The 14,663-nt window shown below is 49.8% G+C and overlaps 1 pseudogene; it reads left to right on the top strand.

Annotated features, from left to right (window-relative positions):
* Positions 1–12,624: 12,624 nt before the first annotated feature.
* LOC144798095 (Golgi integral membrane protein 4-like) lies at positions 12,625–14,130 on the top strand (annotated as a pseudogene).
* Positions 14,131–14,663: the final 533 nt, after the last annotated feature.

The following is a 14,663-nucleotide window of genomic DNA, read 5'->3' as shown; positions in this document are numbered from 1 at the left end:
AATTATATAGTAGACTTCCTGGCATTAAGTACCATATTTGACCTTTGAACTCACAGTCCTTGTTGCAAGAATAGATTGCAGTGCTTTAGAATATTGAGGTTTACTAAGAAAGACAACTAAAGACATTCCGCTGATACTACACAAAATGATATGGTTCAACAAATGATATGTTTGTCTTACATTGAAGCACTGTAACACAATGTTATCACTATTGAGCTCGGAACCTTCCAGAGTCAAGTAGTTTGGATACAATTTTTACAATCTTTCACTGAGCAGGAGGCAAATAGATATTTACTTGCTTCATGTACCAAAAGTTCTGCTTCGTTTATATTGCTTATCCCAACTATGACTTAAAACTTTGCTCCCGGAATTCCTTATCTGGTTTATTCAGTGATCAGACCATGGGGTGTCTGACAGACACCTCAGCTAATAGGGATTTCGCAAATTGCTATTTTACCACGAAATAGGTGAAGGACTGCAATGACCACAATTTCTAACACAAACTCGGCTTCGAGACATTCCGTCAGCTTTGAGCCCACCCATAGCTTACCATTGATTGGGTTTATTGTCACTCTCAGTTCTTTGCTGCTCTCTGGTCAGTGCATGCCAGCTTAACTTCCTCTTCTTGGGTTTGTCCTCCCAGAGAGCATGGCCCAAGTGCTGCTCCCTTGCCCATTGTCCTTCCACTTTTCACACACTCACAGCTATTTATTTCTTCTTGTAAAAGCACTTCATAAGAGTGCATGTGTTTACTCACACTGTCCGTTGTGATGCTTGACCCTCTCACTCTCCTCCTGCTATCTGTCATGTTACTTGCCCCTCTTCCCTCCTCATGTTACCACTGAGCTTCTTACTCCTCCCACTGTCCATCATGTTGCTTGCCCCTCCCACCCTCCTCCTGCTGTCCCTCATGTTGCTTACCCCTCCCACCCTCCTCCTGCTGTCCCTCATGTTGCTTGCCCCTCCCACCCTCCTCCTGCTATCTGTCATGTTACTTGCCTCCTCCCACCCTCCTCCAGCTGTCTGTCATGTTACTTGCCTCCTCCCACCCTCCTCCAGCTGTCTGTCATGTTACTTGCCTCCTCTCACCCTCCTCCATCTGTCTGTCATGTTACTTGCCCCTCTTCCCTCCTCCTGTTACCACTGAGCTTCTTACTCCTCCCACTGTCCATCATGTTGCTTGCCCCTCCCACCCTCCTCCTGCTGTCCCTCATGTTGCTTACCCCTCCCACCCTCCTCCTGCTGTCCCTCATGTTGCTTGCCCCTCCCACCCTCCTCCTGCTATCTGTCATGTTACTTGCCTCCTCCCACCCTCCTCCAGCTGTCTGTCATGTTACTTGCCTCCTCCCACCCTCCTCCAGCTGTCTGTCATGTTACTTGCCCCTCTTCCCTCCTCCTGTTACCACTGAGCTTCTTACTCCTCCCACTGTCCATCATGTTGCTTGCCCCTCCCACCCTCCTCCTGCTGTCCCTCATGTTGCTTGCTTCTCCCGCCAACCTTCTAGTGTCCATCATGTTGCTGCTCCCTCCCATCTTCCTTCCTCTATGCAATGTGTTCTTGGCTTCTCTCTCTCTTCACACGATGAACCTTTTGTTGCTTGCCCACTCTTGCCTAGTCCTGCATTCAGTGTGGGCCTGCCCTCATCCACAATAACAAACAAGCATACGCAATGCAATAGGTCTTTCATTTGTGAGAGTTTAAGCTATTGGCATTGTAAATGACAATGCTTTTTATTTATCTGTTTTGATAGTTAACATAAATAAAAGGCATTGTTATTTACAATGCCAATAGCTCAAACTCTTTTAAATGTGAGAACTATTTATTTTCAAAGAAGCGACCGCCATCGTTCTAGGCAGCTTGGAAAGTGAAAGTGTGCCTGGTGTGCTGAATGTTGTAGGAAAGCATGTCGTGTCTGTGGGAGGAAAAACTCATTTAAAAATAGACTAAATAAGACGTGCCGTGTAACAACAGAAGTAAAAGGGCAGTCCTCATGGGACGTTACAAATGAAGACAAGGCGGTACTAAGGAGGGGCTAACAAGCCTACTAATGAATCAGAAGTCAGCATTTACAAAGGACAATGACACAAGCCAATGAAAAATATGGGCGGAGAGTGTGCGGCGCTTCAAGTACATACTCAAATGCAGCATGCCTCACAGAGCAGCGCATGCGCTGCCCAGGCTTGACCTAAAAACCTTATGACTTGGCCAGCACTTTTTTTCCAACTTTATTCTTATTTTTCTTCTTAAGCGGAGGTCTCTGCCCCATTGTTGCTTGTCGTCATCGCCTCTGACCCACATTTTTGTGTACCACTCTAACCATCCCGCCCCGTTAGGATTTCTTTTACCCCCTACTGCCCCCCACAGTTCGTGCACCGTTCGTCAGTGCTTTTCCCTTAACACAGTGCTATCCACGCTGAGATAGAAAGGGACAAAGTATTTTGCCTTTTCTACAGCAAAGTCTTTAAGCATCGGACTAGCACAGTGCTGTCCATGCCAAGCTGTAAAATGACAAAAGCCAATTACCACTCCAGGCACAGTATTACAGCTTTGAATTGGTAACATACCAACCAAGCCAACCTGAAATGAGTAAAAGCAACCCCTGACAGAGTATTTCGCTCTACTTAGAGCTCTTCAGAGAGGTATCGTTTTGTCCAGACACAAGAGAGCACCCAGTATAAGTCAAAACAATACCCTTTCTGGCATAGAGTGACACATAAATTATGCAAAAAAGAAGCAGAGAACTCTGGGTAGTTCTCAAGTTTAGGTGGAAAGCAGCTCCTGTATAGATCACTCTCAACAACAGTGACACTCTAGATCTGCTCACCTCAAATGTCTGCTTTTCTATCAAAATCTTTAAGCATAGGATTAGCACAGTGCCATCCATGCCGAGATAGAATGGGAGAAATTATTTTGCCGTTTCTACAGCAAAGTCTTTAAGCATAGGACTAGTCCAGTGCTGTTCATGTCGAGCTGTAAAATGGCAAAAGCCAATTACCACTCAGGCATAGTATTACAGCTTTGAAATGGTAAAATACCAACCATGTTGTACAGTAGCCCGGCACACTTCAATTGGTTCTGCAAATTTTGCAAGAAAATGTTTAACCCTCCTCAGCAACCAGTGCTTTGATCAAAGGTATAATACCCAAGATGAAACTAATAAAAGGTATCAATGCACCTACCACAATGAACAAGAATTAGCTTAGATCCTTTTTAGAATTAGCTGAATTTTACTCAAAGCTTATTCCTCATTTTAGGTCGAAGCCTACAAGACAGTGGAGCTGTTTAGTTTGCGAAAGACATCCTGAGGACATTCTGAAAGCTTCCAAAGGAATACATTGCACCTATGGCTTACCATTGGTTTTGTGCATTGTAACTCACAGTTGCTTGCTTTCTGTTTTCTGGTGTTATTTGTTTAGGTTGTCCAGCTTGAGTTAGTCCCTTCATGGAGCATAGCCTGTTTATTGGATTCTTCCACGAGTGCTTGCATTCTGTAAACAGACCTTCACAATGTTTTCTTATCTTGTCATATTTGCTGTGCATTGAAAGACAGAGGTCACATGTCAGGCCCTGTCTTCTGAGGAAGCTTGGTGTTTACTTTTCTTTCTGTGACTTCAAAGCAAGAGGCTTTATGAACAATCATGCTGGCCACTGGAGTTGTGAAAGGGAACTTCTTTTTTCTACCACACAACAAAATATAGATGTCTGGTAATGAATTGTGCAGATATTTGAGAATATATGAGAATTTGAAAGGCACAAATGAAGCACATTGTTTTGTAATTCTGAAGTGTGGTGGAAAACAAATATTTAAATACGATCAAAACAAATCAATACATTTGGTGATGCCATATCCACAGATTCTTTTTGTGCGCTGTACAGTTTTATCAGTAAAACTGTATGTCTGCGCAAACGTAATGGTAATTTTAATTGAAAATATGATGTCTGTTTGGACAGTGCACTACCACACCATGCATATATATTTACACCTCTCCACAACACTCTGCTACACTCTATGTCACGCTACACCCCTCCAATCTGGTCCAATCTCCAACATGCCACTCCACTTTACAACACTCCACTCTATGAAACTCCACTCTACAATACACCACTCCACTCGAGAACACTCCACTTCACGCCTAGTCACCCTGCTCCACTCTACTCTACAACCTTTCACACTACAACACGCCACACCATACTATACCATGTCACTCCACCCTATACCATTCCACTCTACAATACTACTCTATGACATGCCACTCTACGACACGCCACTCTACGACACGCCACTCTACTGACACGGCACTCAACCACACACCACTCTGAGGTGCCACTCTACTGACACAACACTGCACTCTAAGCTACTTTGTTCTATGCCACTCCACTCTGCAACACTTTACAACATGCCACGCTACTCTACGACATGCCACTCTAATCCACAACACTCCATTTACCTCTACGCGACTCCGTTCTACTCCATGGTACACTATTCTACTCTACAACATGCCACTCTATTGCAAATCACTTCACTCGTTGCCCATCCACTCTACACTCCTCCACTCTATGCCACAACATTGTACGCCACTCCACTCAATGCCACCCCACTCTATGACACTTTACTCCACTCTGTGTCACTCCACAACCCTTTGTTCCACTCTCCAACACGCAACTCTGCACTCCTCGACTCTATGCCACTCCACTATAAAGACACCTTATGCCCTCCACTCTACAACTGTACACCTCTTTATGCCACTGTATGATACTGTACTCCACTCTAAGCCATTCTACAACACTCTACTCAGCTCCCTCTACACCACTCTGTCACTCCACTCCATGATACTCTATGCCAGGGCACTCTTTGCCACTCCATGCTATTATTTGCCAATCCACTCTCTGACACTATACTCCACTCTATACCACTCCACTCAATGTCATTCCATCTGCGACACACCACTCCTCTCTATGCCACTTTTCTCTACAACACTCTACTCCACCCCATGCCACTCCACTTTTTGACTCTCAGATCCACTCTACGCGACATCCTCTATACCACGCCACACCACTTTACTCCACTCTACACCACTCCACGACAAGCTATACCACTAAAATCTACTCCACTCTATGACAGTCTACTCCAGTTTATACCCCCCCACTCTACGACACTCTACTTCCTCCAAGCCACTCTACTCCACTCGATGCACTCGATTCAACAACATATTACTCCTCTCTATGCTACTCCACTCTATACCACTCCACTCAATGTCATTCCATCTGCGACACACCACTCCTCTCTATGCCACTTTTCTCTACAACACTCTACTCCACCCCATGCCACTCCACTTTTTGACTCTCTGATCCACTCTACGCGACATCCTCTATGCCACGCCACACCACTTTACTCCACTCTACACCACTCCACGACACGCTATGCCACTCAAATCAACAACACTCAACTCCACTCTATGACAGTCTACTCCAGTTTATACCCCTCCACTCTACGACACTCTACTTCCTCCAAGCCACTCTACTCCACTCGATTCAACAACATATTACTCCTATCTATGCTACTCTACTCTATAACACTTTACTCAACTGTACACAACTTCCTCTACATCATCACCCCAAGCCACTTTATGCCACTCCACTCCACTCTATTGCACTCTACCCCACTCCATGACACTCTATGCCACCCCACTCTAAGGTACTATACTCAAACTCTGCATACTCTGCTCTACACCACTCCACTTTACGCCCTTCCACTCTACAACACTGTACACTACTCTACTCCCCTCTATGCCTCTACAATCCTCTCTATGCGACTCTCCTATAGGTTACTACCTTTTGGCCATGCTGAACAACAGCCACGCTGGTGTACAGCATGGCTAAAATACATTGGCAAAACCTACCGCTCTTTCATAGGCGAGTCCTTTTGGCTGATATTACCAAGCCACTAAGAAACTTATTAACACAAGGTGCATTGTATGAATTGAACGATGGATGTCAGAGTGCTTTTGAGAAGGTAAAATGGCACATTGTTGCTGCCAAACTCTTGAACCATTCTTTATTAGGGATACTAGCATAATCATTATGAATGCTAGTTATTTTGGATCAGGTGTGCTGTTAGTGCAAAAAAATAGGAAATCGTATTAAAGAGATATTTGGTTTTGCTTTTTGAACTCTCCGCAGTTCCGAACATCCATGTTCAGTAATTGAAAATGAGGCTTTGTGGTAGGGCACGCAGCATTTTTACATGCATGTTTGGGAAGTATCCTTTATTGTCAATACTGATCACAATCCTTTAATTGCCCTTTTCAGTACTAAGGGGGGTTAAAAAGCCATCCTAGAATTGCCAAACTCCAGTACTGTTAACAAGAATACAACTGTGGCATTGAATATGTGCCCAGGAAGAGGGAGATTGTTGCTGATTTTCTATCCAGGGTGCCATTGGATGAATAGTATAAGTGGGAGTGTAAAGAAAATAAGAGGGCATGTCAAACCTATCAATGGGATGATACTTTGCATGAGACTTTATCTGAAAATGAGTGAAGAGATGTTTTGGCTGAAGATGTACAGCTGAAGAAAATCATGGCATGGGTAGTTTCAGGTTGGACAGGTCCAAGAATTTATCTCAAGATGTCAAACCATTTGCACAAATGTTGTTTGAATTGACATGTAAGAATAGTGTCCTATGTAGGCTAGCTTAATCGGTTGTGCTGACTTTGAGGAGAAAGGTGTTGGAACTAGCTTATTGGGATTCATGCCATGGAAAGGAGGGTGTGTGAAGATTTTTTGTGGCCTGGCATTTATAAACGCCCTTGAAAATGTTGTTAAGGATTGTGGACCTTGCATATTGAGTGACACATCTCAGGTGACTCTGCGATTGCCTGTCTTACTTGTAGATTTCCCTACAGTATTTGGGTTGAAATTCGCCTTGCATGTTACTGGTCCCATAAGTGGTGGGCAATAATTCTAAATATGCCATAGTTTTGATAAGCTACATGTCTAAATGACCAACAGTTAGCTTTGGAAGCAACATAAATACCAAATACAACGTTCAATATATACGGAGAATATTTATAAGGGAATGATTTCTAAATGATTTTGTTACTTCTTTCCACCATCCCCAGAAGCAACGGTTTGGTAGAATAGTTCAACCGCACTCTGAAGAATGAGTTACAGTTGGCATTTCCCAGCAAGTTAGATTGGAAAAATGTTGTGGAAGACATGTTACGGACCTATAGATGGACATCCAATATCTTCACCGGAGTATTGCCATTTGTACTATTGAGGGGCTGTATGTTGGGCTCCAAATCAAACAGGGAATATATGGGCCTTGTTGAGGTAGATACATCTCGGTTGTCTAGTATGTTGGATGTATGAAAAAGTTCAGGGTGCATATGCGCACAGAAGAGGCAGAAACCTGGGAATAAGAGCAATCGGGGGGAAGGAACACAGCAGGCGGTCTGGCCAAGGAACAGTCAGAGCATCCAAACCCAGGCCCATCCTGATGGGAGCAAGAACAAAACCTGGGAACCTGTGCATTGTGCCGGGAAGCAAATAGGCCCAAGAAAGGCACACCAAACCTCTTGACGAAAGACCTCCGGGTAAGAGTCAGCTCATGAGAGGGAGGGAGAAACTGACTGAGGGCATCCACCACCCCATTGTCCACTCCTGGGACATGCACTGCAACCAGAGACTGAAGATTCTTCTCCCCGAAATGGAGTAAAAGCAGAACCACCACACTGAGAGACCTGGAACGAATCCCGCCCGGAAGGTTCAGATAAGCCAGTTACCTGGTTGTCTGACGGGACAACCAGGTTGTGACCCCCCAGAAGATTACGAAAACTCATGACAGCCCTGAAGACCGCCATCAGTTCCCTCCAATTGGAAGAACGTCTCCCCTCCTGAAGAGGCCAGTGTGCCTGCAGGGATCTGTCCCTCAGAGTTGCACATCAACCAAATGCACTGGCATGTGTGAGGAATGATTCAAGAGATTTGTTAATTGGCCAGTGGGTTAGGATTAAAAAACCTGATTTAGTGGCAAAAGGGGTATCCAAGTTTTCACCTCCTGTGCATGTTGAACGTGTTATTTCGAATCGCAGTGACGTTAATGGGGTCACCGGCTTGCCACACCTATACGTCCTTCCAAAGTGCGCGCTCCGATTCACCATATTGAACTCACCCTCTTAATTTCCTGACTTCACCTGCATTTTTGAGTCAATAAGTTAATATGTATGCATGCATCCCCAAATATGGTGTGTGTTTCCTTACAGTTTCTAGCCAGGCTGGATAACTGGTCATTCTTCCTTCCAGCCAGGGCCAGCTTTAGCGCTAGTGGCGGCTGGTGCGATAATCATTTCTGGCGCCCCCTCAACCCATGACCACCTCCTCGGATTCTCTCACTACCACTGGGCAAAAGTGCCCCTCATGTGTCCAATCATAAGTTATAACTCAACACAGCACTCCCCCCCCCCCCCCCCCCGAGATCTGGGCCCTGCTTCCAGCCACCCCTATAAGGCTACTGATCATTTCCCCTCTGTCCTAAATGTGAAGTCCAGCCCTGCTCCTTTGGCTATTTAACAGGCACTGTTATTATCTCCTCACTGGATTTTACACACACTGGCTTGTGCCACTGTGGTTTCAGACGAGAGGCCAGGACTTGAATGGGAATGGAGCATGAGATAGCTAACTCACCACAGGACAGGACTGTGGAGACCCGGTGGTAGGACAGTGTGCGCTGCTGCAGCCCATGCTGTACCAATACGTGCAAGGGCTGTTGTGTGTCCGCGCTGCTAATCCCACTGACTGCACGAGAAGCGTTTGTGTGTATTTTTTGTTTGTGTGTATTTTTTGTGATTTAAAAGTACTCTCAATCAAAGATTAAGTGGGGGAGAGAGGACGGAAACAAACACAGTTTAGCTTTAAAAGGAACAAATTGCCTCTGCTATTCACAGGCCCAGGAGATGGCTTTCAAGCCTTTTGAATTAAATACTCAGTCATTTTAAGGACGTATTATCGGAGAAAAATTCAAGAAGAGAATTCGAGGGCCCTTTGGGAGTCACAAGTACTCAGGGCGACCGCTCGCTGCAGAATTCTCAGGAATACGCCAAAGCCGCTCATATGGCGCAAAGACGCGGCCTTTTCATCATGCATTGCATCAAAAAAGAAAAAACACATATTTCTTAGGTCATATTTACAGTGCTTTTTACATTTTGAAGCAACTTCAGCGCGCCGGCATGCGAGAACACATGAAAAAATACATTTCAAATACAAACGGGACTATAAAAGAAAGAACATAGGGAACTATGTTTAGGAGTGGGGTCTAGTTTATAGGCAGCGCCACTGGATTTAAGCAGCAGGAGATGGCCAAATTAAGCGGCCGTGGTGACTAAATTATTCGGCAAATAGAGGCAAATTAGGTGGCATAACCCCATGTGGTAATTTTCACCAATTTTAACACTGTTTTAGCAAAGATCTCACCTCAGTACCAATGAGCTACTAAAAGATGACCAGTCAACCTTTGTGAAGGGCTTTCCACTGCATGCCGACATGAATTGCTGTTTTTTTTAAAAAAAAGTGTAAGTAACTTGTTTGAGTAGAAAAAATCTTTTCCCCCCAAATCTGTAAATGATGCAGCAGATTATGGATTGTATTGCCCATGCGGCAAATTCATAATTATGTGGAAAACGCTGAAAAAAAAGCATATGATTACAGTGGCCCTTAAAGGAAGGTTTTCTGATCCTGGTTAGTTTGATGGGCGGTAGAGCTGGGACTTTTTCATGGAAATTTCAACCTAACAGCGCAGGACCCCCAGTGGGTCCAAACACCAGCCTGACGGGTGTGCCCTCGTGTGGCACTAAGGGGGTGGCGGCTCTACTACGGGGGCTCCCGGGGTGAAACGCAGGCAGCCTCACTCAAGGGCTAAAGACGCGTTAGCACCTGCGCACATAGAGGGCGACTTAGGTTGTGTGTTAACGATGGAAAGCCCTAAAACTTTGTTTATTCCTGTTTCTTTGTCTTCCACCTGGCTGGGGACCTCGTGATGTGTGTGTGTCCGGTACCAGGAGGTGTTCTGGTGTCAGATCTGGGGACTCTCCGGCCCCTCCGGACGCACAGAGTGCAGCGTTGTGGAAACGGGCCACTTCCACGGAAAAAGGGATGCGCGGGAGGCCGCGTGCTTCCTGCAGGAATGTTCGCCTGAGAGTCGTGGGTCACATCCATCCATGCCAGGGGCTCGAGGAGCCCCCTCGCAGGCTCTTAAGGGCCAGGCGTGCCCAGGAAAGGCGCACAGCACGCGCAGTGACATCCATCCATGCCAGGGGCTCGAGGAGCCCCCTCGCAGGCTCTGAAGGGCCAGGCGTGCCCAGGAAAGGCGCACAGCACGCGCAGTGACATCCATCCATGCCAGGGGCTCGAGAGCCCCCTCACAGGCTCTGAAGGGCCAGGCGTGCCCAGGAAAGGAGCACAGCACGCGCAGTGACATCCATCCATGCCAGGGGCTCGAGGAGCCCCCTCGCAGGCTCTGAAGGGCCAGGCGTGCCCAGGAAAGGCGCACAGCACGTGCAGTGACATCCATGCATGCCAGGGGCTCGAGGAGCCCCCTCACAGGCTCTGAAGGGCCAGGAGTGCCCAGGAAAGGCGCACAGCACGCGCAGTGACATCCATCCATGCCAGGGGCTCGAGGAGCCCCCTCGCAGGCTCTGACGGGCCAGGCGTGCCCAGGAAAGGAGCACAGCACGCGCAGTGACATCCATCCATGCCAGGGGCTCGAGGAGCCCCCTCACAGGCTCTGAAGGGCCAGGCGTGCCCATGAAAGGAGCACAGCACGCGCAGTGACATCCATCCATGCCAGGGGCTCGAGGAGCCCCTCGCAGGCTCTGAAGGGCCAGGCGTGCCCAGGAAAGGCGCACAGCACGCGCAGTGACATCCATCCATGCCAGGGGCTCGAGAGCCCCCTCACAGGCTCTGAAGGGCCAGGCGTGCCCAGGAAAGGAGCACAGGACGTGCAGTGACATCCATCCATGCCAGGGGCTCGAGGAGCCCCCTCACAGGCTCTGAAGGGCCAGGCGTGCCCAGGAAAGGAGCACAGCACGCGCAGTGACATCCATCCATGCCAGGGGCTCGAGGAGCCCCCTCGCAGGCTCTGAAGGGCCAGGCGTGCCCAGGAAAGGAGCACAGCACGCGCAGTGACATCCATCCATGCCAGGGGCTCGAGAGCCCCCTCGCAGGCTCTGAAGGGCCCGGCGTGCCCAGGAAAGGCGCACAGCACGCGTAGTTACATCCATCCATGCCAGGGGCTCGAGGAGCCCCCTCGCAGGCTCTGACGGGCCAGGCGTGCCCAGGAAAGGCGCACAGCACGCGCAGTGACATCCATCCATGCAAGGGGCTCGAGGAGCCCCCTCGCAGGCTCTGAAGGGCCAGGCGTGCCCAGGAAAGGCGCACAGCACGCGCAGTGACATCCATCCATGCCAGGGGCTCGAGGAGCCCCCTCGCAGGCTCTGAAGGGCCGGGCGTGCCCAGGAAAGGCGCACAGCACGCGCAGTGACATCCATCCATGCCAGGGGCTCGAGGAGCCCCCTCGCAGGCTCTGAAGGGCCAGGCGTGCCCAGGAAAGGCGCACAGGACGCGCAGTGCCATCCATCCATGCCAGGGGCTCGAGGAGCCCCCTCGCAGGCTCTGAAGGGCCAGGCGTGCCCAGGAAAGAGCACGCGCAGTGACATCCATCCATGCCAGGGGCTCGAGGAGCCCCCTCGCAGGCTCTGAAGGGCCAGGCGTGCCCAGGAAAGAGCACGCGCAGTGACATCCATCCATGCCAGGGGCTCGAGGAGCCCCCTCGCAGGCTCTGAAGGGCCAGGCGTGCCCAGGAAAGGCGCACAGCACGCGCAGTGACATCCATCCATGCCAGGGGCTCGAGGAGCCCCCTCGCAGGCTCTGAAGGGCCAGGCGTGCCCAGGAAAGGCGCACAGCAGCGCAGTGACATCCATCCATGCCAGGGGCTCGAGGAGCCCCCTCGCAGGCTCTGAAGGGCCAGGCGTGCCCAGGAAAGGAGCACAGCACGTGCAGTGACATCCATCCATGCCAGGGGCTCGAGGAGCCCCCTCACAGGCTCTGAAGGGCCGGGCGTGCTCAGGAAAGGCGCACAGCACGTGCTGTGACATCCATCCATGCCAGGGGCTCGAGGAGCCCCCTCACAGGCTCTGATGGGCCAGGCGTGCCCAGGAAAGGCGCACAGCACGCGCAGTGACATCCATCCATGCCAGGGGCTCGAGGAGCCCCCTCGCAGGCTCTGAAGGGCCAGGCGTGCCCAGGAAAGGCGCACAGCACGCGCAGTGACATCCATCCATGCCAGGGCTCGAGGATCCCCCTCGCAGGCTCTGAAGGGCCAGGCGTGCCCAGGAAAGGCGCACAGCACGCGCAGTGACCCACACACGGGATGACAAGGCTGCACCGCTCAGGGTGCGGACACACTGAGACACGCAGGGTTGATGCTGTGTGGGACGCAAGGCGCGTTGACTCGACGTAACAGTGCGGGGGTGAATTCACAACGACGTCATAATGCGTGAGGCTGAGCAGGGCTATATAAGGCCGCGCAGGGCCCAGGAGGCTGTCAGTCGGACATTGCGGTCAAGATGATCACGGGAGTCCGAGGGCCCGGCCCTCCGGGCAGGCAGATGAGGATAATGCAGGCAGTCTTCAGCCTGCTGGCCTTCCTGGCGTGCCTGGGGTTCGTGCTCTACCTGTACAGGCACTGGCAGTCCCAGCAGCAGCAGCAGGGGGCGCTCTCTGCCGAGCTGGAAGTGATGTATGAGCAGCGGTCCGCGCTGGAGCAGACCCTCCAGAAGGAGCGTGCGGAGCACAAGAAGGCCAAGGAAGATGCTGTGGTGCATACATTAAAAGCTCCAGAAGCCCTGAGCAAGGAGAAGGAAGGCGCCATGAGCCACGACGCCGCCCTCCCCTCTCGGCACATGATCCCGAAGAACCAGCATGAAGGCGCCAAGAAGCAGCTCCTGGACTTGCAGGCGCAGTATAACTCCCTAAAGCTGGAAAACCGGCGCGCCTTGGATAGCCACAACCAGAAATATGCCCAGCTCCAGCGGGAGAATGAGAACCACGTGCAGATGCTGATGGATACTATATCAAAACTACTGGAAGACAGTACGGTTCTTCGCAATGCATTTGAAGAGGTCCGCTCTAAGCTGCGTAGTGCGCAGGAGCAGCTGAATAAGATGCATCAGCTGAATGAATCTCTTCGGAGGATACCAAGCTACAAGCTGGTCCCAGCCCTGAGGAACCACCCATTGCAATTACAGGCCCCAGATGAGAAGCCTTCCCGAGCCTTTGAAGCTGAATTGCAGCGTATTCGCGAACAAACTGGCCCACAAGCGAATACTCTTGAGACGCCGACAGACTCTGGGAAGAAAACCCCAGAAAGTGCTGCCAAGACTCGCAGAAAATTGTTGGTACCCCGGACAGGGTCTCTTGAAGTTCTGACTGGCCTCCAAGCGAACACTCAGGAGACACCGAGAGACTCTGGGAAGAAAACCCCAGAAAGTGCTGCCCAGACTGCAGAATCTGTCGTAAAATTGTTGGTAACCCGGAAGGGGTCTCTTGAAGTTCTGACTGGCCTCCAAGCGAACACTCTGGAGACACCGAGAGACTCTGGGAAGAAAACCCCAGAAAGTGCTGCCCAGACTGCCGACTCAATCAGAAAATTGTTGGTACCCCGGAAGGGGTCTCTTGAAGTTCCGACTGGCCTCCAAGCGAACACTCTGGAGACACCGCGAGACTCTGGGAAGAAAACCCCAGAAAGTGCTGCCCAGACTGCAGACTCAATCAGAAAATTGTTGGTACCCTGGACAGGGTCTCTTGAAGTTCTGCCACAACCAGCCTTGCCTCTGTGGCTAGCGATGGATAGAGATGGCCGTGCCGTGCGTTTCTAGAGGACGGTGAATAGCATCCAGGCTGGAGACGAGCTGCTGAAAAAACTGAAGACGATAAACTTCACCATCAGAAACAACAGCATCTACTATGATGAATTTGGGACCATGAATATTGGCTATGACATTCTGACCTGGACGGTGGACAAGAATGGGATGTCTTTTACGCCCTGTTGGCGATTACACAGGGAAATCTGACCCTTGATGCTGATCAGATTCAGTGCCACACGGAGAGACAGCTAACAACCTTTGATAGCCCTATACTCCAGTGTGGACTGTGCAAGCTCTCCATCGAAGGGGCCAAATTAGGAATTTAAGGAAAATTGGATTCCACTTCATTCTTGCAAGCCAGGTACTGGAAGCAATATTTCACTCTCCCTTGCTGACGACAGTAGTGGAAAACCTCTTATTCCCGGCCAACCAGGAGAGACTAATGGAAGCCAGGCTACTCTTCTTCATTCAAATAGAATCCACTGACTCTCAGCCAGCAGAGATTAGTGGAAACCACTCTCGCTCTCTCAATGGAGCATAATGGAAGCAATGCCATCCACTTCCACCCGAGAGAGTATTGGGTGCTCTTTTATTCCCTTCACGGCAGAGAGTAATGGAAGACATAGCACTTTTTTCCACCCAGAAGACAGCCGTGGAAGTCACCCTACTCTTCCCGCTCAGAAGAGAGGAGTAGAATCTTCTTACTCACTCCAGCCAAGACAAATGAAAGCCAACCACCT

This window comes from Lissotriton helveticus, chromosome 12 (genome assembly GCF_964261635.1).
Source record: "Lissotriton helveticus chromosome 12, aLisHel1.1, whole genome shotgun sequence".
NCBI lineage: Eukaryota > Metazoa > Chordata > Amphibia > Caudata > Salamandridae > Lissotriton > Lissotriton helveticus.
The sequence above is the reverse complement of the archived record's forward strand: the minus strand, read 5'-3'. Positions and strand labels throughout refer to the sequence as shown.